Source organism: Capsicum annuum, chromosome 8, assembly GCF_002878395.1.
Source record: "Capsicum annuum cultivar UCD-10X-F1 chromosome 8, UCD10Xv1.1, whole genome shotgun sequence".
Classification (NCBI taxonomy): Eukaryota; Viridiplantae; Streptophyta; class Magnoliopsida; order Solanales; family Solanaceae; genus Capsicum; species Capsicum annuum.
Window position 1 is genome coordinate 80,072,569 of NC_061118.1, and position 5,259 is coordinate 80,077,827.

Genomic DNA, 5,259 nt, shown 5'->3' on the forward strand with positions numbered 1-5,259 from the left:
AAGTTTCAACTAAACTCCCCCTAGCAATCTCAGGGATGCCTAAATTAACAACGGTCTTCCACCAAGTACCTTCATCAATAACCTATACTTTTCTTGCACAACAAAGACCATCAACAACTCTTTTCATACTCATAGCAAACAACAATTCAACTTAACTAATAACTTCTTCTCTACCTTCTACTAAATTAACACACAAGGACATAACACATTATTACTAACTCAATCTTATGCAAAGGATTTGGCTATACATACATTCCATAAATTGCCCTTACCATCTTTCTCATCACAACCCCTCTATACCCCCAGTTCCAACCAACACAAGAACAATAAGATGAATAACAAGTTACTAGTGAATTGAAATAGCCCTCACACGGCTTCACTAGACTTTTATTTTGTGTTTTGAACTAGAAAATAAGATGAACAACAAAGGAACTATGCTAGTGAATTGAAAGAGCCCCACATGGCTTCACCATACTTTTAGTTTCAACAATACAATGATAACAATATTACAAAAGATGGAAACTTGACACACAATATTCAATGATCTAAGAATACACATCTTACTCTATCTTAGCTGAACGGCTCATAAGAATGACGACATAACTTTAAACTTGAGAGACTTATAACACACTAGAAGACTTCTCTTAAGCCGCTTTATGAGACTTCAGAAACTTCTACTAGCAATTCTGAGAGCATTATTATGGGAGGGAATTGGAACTTACTGATCATGTTACCTCAAGAATAGGTACATAGATAGAGAAGTATAGATTATCATTATGGATTCTAAGGTGGAATTTGAAAGCACACCTGAATGGTCTTAGTGGACAACTTTCCATAAACACGAATAATGCCCTTCAAACTTTGGAACTTAAAAGTACTAATGGGATACTTTATGGACTTCTTATAATCCCATAACTATCTAAGAAGACTATTTGAGAAAGCCCTAGAAGTAAAGGTTTAAGTTTGACTATTTCTGATACTATGAAAATAAGGTAGAGATAGCCCGAATAGAGTAAGATAAGAATTTGTATAAGTTTCTTAGAGACCCTTTCTATAGCACAATCCGAGACTTGAAAGAATAGAAACCTTTCCTAAATGCCTTGTAGCCTCTCGAAGAAAAGTATAGACGTCTCTGTACCCTTTCGCAAGACTCTACTAGACACGATTTCACAAACACCCTAGGACACTTGAACTCTGGGCTCTGATATCAAGTTTGTAACATCCCCAAAATGGGTTCCTAGACGTCACATGGTGCTTAGGGTCATAAGTGATCCCAAGCTAACCTTTCTACTGGCATACTTATAAGCAACTAAATAAAATACATAAATCTGAACAAAATCAACGGAAACATAAAACTTCTCTGAACTTGACCAATACAAATCTGAATTTACAAGATTACAACTCTGCTTTTAGCAACAAAACTAAAATTAAATACATTAACACCACTGACTGTCTATGAAGCCTCTACTAGTACTGACTATAGGGAGCTGCGTCATGACTCCTAACTATCCCAGCTCAATATGACTGAATAAAGAAAATACAACACTTTTCAAGTTGTATAACTTACTCGAGCCCTTGAATTAGAAGGACTCATCACCTGCTGACTGGAAGCTACAGACTGACTAAATATGGTATATGCTCTACAACTTGTACCTACATTATGAGATAATGTGTCACATATACATATATGTGGATCAGTACTTTGAGGATGTACTGAGTATATGGGAGTGTATGCAATAGTTAAATAATATCATCAATCTTTATAGAAACCATGCATGCTGATATAAATGACTCACATAGCTTGGCCAGAAACTAAAATCTAAATATCATAAATCATGAAAAGGAAGCATGTAGTATAAATCTCGTGAGTCATTACACCTTATTCTAAAATTTGTATCCTCTTCTTGCTCTCAAATCTTATCAACTGGATGAAATCTTAAAACAATTACTTTCAAAATATATGCTAAGACTTTAAATCTATAAACTATTTAAAGAGTAGGGGTCTTCTTTGGGAGGTTCTTCAAACAGACATAAACCATGTGATCTGACATAGAGTACAACGTCTTACCCACATTGGTGAGAGTTGTTCTACCCTTTCTATCGGAATAGAACCTTAACTTTAGTGATCACTATCTTGGCCTCGGGCCCATAAATCTCAATCCTATGGTGGCACATAGTTTTAGGGCATGAGACCTTGGAATCATACCCAATTCGGTGCTAACTACTACTCCCATACTTAGGCTCAGAACTTTTAGGAAATCCACCTTAAAATAGCATAAGGGTTTATAATAAAAACCAATTACGCTTCTCTTTGCTATAAATCATGAACTATATGAATAATATGGATTCTTTATCTTAGCTTAGGATCAAAAGATCAAATCTTCCTTATCAAAGCATGCTAAAAATATAAGCTTCTTCAAATATCAAAACTCAATAATAGGGATTAAAGCTCATGCTTCAAACTTATGTCAAAATATCTCAAAATTCATGCTTGATAACATAAACATTTGTAAATTATATTAAAATCTGAAAAATTTAGCAATGCTCATGAAAATATAAACAAACTCATGAAATTTATCTTCAACAGCTCTCAAAACTCAAAATCTTTTAAATAGTGATAATGGGTATGAATCCCAATTTAGAACTCATATATAAAGATTAAAAATCATAGAAAAACATCCAACTCAATATGCTTCTTGAAAATACTTCAACACCATCAAAATTATAAGGTCAAGAATCTCAGTATCATACTTAAACTAACTTTCAAAAATCTAAAAAATTGCGTTACGCACATAATTACATGAAAATAGTCATGCCATTCAATATTCAATCACTTGTAAACTCATAATCTTCAATCAATATAAATTAGGTGTAAACCCTAAATTAAATTTTATGGAAATTATATTAAAATTCAGAAATTCATAATTTAAAATAAGTTTTGGGCTGAAGAACGCAAGGATTGTTCTTGTTCAAACCCCACATACCTTAGTTGACTTGATTTGATGAAGAAAGCTTGAATCTTGGAGCTTGGATGATGAACTTAAATGTCAAAGATTGAAATTTGAATACTTTGGAGATGATCTTGATATCATTCTTGAAGTTCCTGGATTAGAAATTCTAAATTCTTGATCTTTTTATTGAAGAGAAGAAAATGAAATTGATGATTCTTGAGAGAATTGATTAGGGTTGATCTTGAGGGAAAAATTGGAGAATGGGGGCAAATAATTCCTCATTTGAAGCCTTAGATCGTGTTTTATGACCTGGGTTGAGGTGGGAAAAGATCCTATTTCCCCTTATTACTTTAAAGAAAAAATTCATAACCCGTCGAGTTGCCCTTCAGCGTGACGCGCTACCATCGCGGCAGCTCACTGCGGCAGCTCACTGCCTTACACTAAAATGACTATAACTTTTAGCTCGGGTATCAGATTTTTGTGAAATTGGTATCGTTGAAAAGTTAATTCAATTATTTACAATTTGGTGGGTCTTGGGATGGAAAATTCTACATATGTAAAATGTTATAAGTGCTTAAAGTAGACTCTTGTAGGATTGAATGCCAATTTTTGGTCGAATTAAATTTTCGAAGCTCCACTTGGCTCTAAGCAACTTCTATGAACATCATTCACCTAATAAGGACTTTACATACTTAGGATTAAAGTCATGACACAAGAATTCAAATTATGGATCAAGAGTACGACAATTACACCTTCACCACAATGCGGTACGTACCCAGGTGGAACACTGCATTACTAACAATGCTCTAACATCTTCACAGAGTGTCGGATTTGGGCGAATTTGACATCGATGGAAAGCTTAGTCAATTTACCACACAATGAAAGGTCTAAATTTGTAAAATTCCATATGAAATAAAGGTTATTCATTTTTGAATTACACTCTTAACATTCTAGGAATGAATTTTAAGCTAGGAAAAACATAGGGTGTTACAGTTTATTTATAAATTGTGTTCTTGAATGTCACCTATGATAGGCATTCCCTACTTAATTAACCCATTATCTTAGCTCTTGGTTAGGGTTTGGTTTACCTACTGGCGAGATTTAGTAATCATGACTCACAAATTAAGTTGTGATACTACTGGTATCATTAGACATCATCGACTGTTGGATCTAACTTACAATAAAAGTACAGTAAAAGATGTGAATATAAACTATAGCCAAGGATAAAGCTAAACCAGAAGTAACACTCAAATTTAGGATAAAGCAGTAAATAAATAGAATAAGTTACTTAAATTATACACCATCTAACGATCACCTAATTGGGGCTCCATTAGCGTAGAACGCATAAACAAGAGAAAGATAACCCGATTGAGCCCCTATAAGCTCAGTGGATACAAACAAGGAGAAATACTGACAATAGAAATCATAAATTGATCCCAAATATGACATTAAACCTGGAAATATCTTTGAATCATAAATGTCAGACTTCAACCAAAAATGAGAATATTATCATTAAAATAAAGATCTACATAAAGATCATGTATACCTAACTTGAACCCAAAATAGTAATTACGTGTCATATAGTGAATATGCCACAGATGAATCAAATATAATCAATAACAAGGAGCTACCAATTGCCAGACTTTAACCAAAACTACGGTAAATAGATCAGTTATCACAATGCTCCAAGATCATGAATTTCTTTCTACTTTATTTAATGTAACTACTAGGTAATACAACCAAGTCAATAAGAGAAGCGATAATAACAAGAAGTCTAGACACATGATTTGAAAGGCCAAAAGGCCACTTTAATTGGGTAATAAATTTAACAAAAGTCCATTAAATTTCCTATGTTATCCCAGGGTCTAATATTTAACCATGTTCACCACTTAAAGACTTTTTAAGTCTACAAGAAACTAAACTAAGCATGCTACCTAAAGGAAAGATTGGTGGGGCCCATTGCTAATCCTGAAAATTTGTGCTAAGGAAAGAACTGACCCAAACCTAGTTTATGACTTCATAATTCCATCCCATGGTACTAAGTCAAACTAGTTCTATGATATCAATCTAGTCTAATATGAGGGGATACATGCCAAAATCTACAGAAAAGGGCTCTTTAACCATTCTAAATCTTGCATAAAAGTATACTAATATCATGATACAACTCAATGTAAGAGGGAGGTAAGCCTAGGCTAACCATTCATGAATATGGTTGATCTGTTGTAGTCATAAATGAGGCATCCCAGACTGATCGACCAACTTAATCTTTGCAAATGTGAGGGCAGATTTCAAATGTGATGGCCAATAA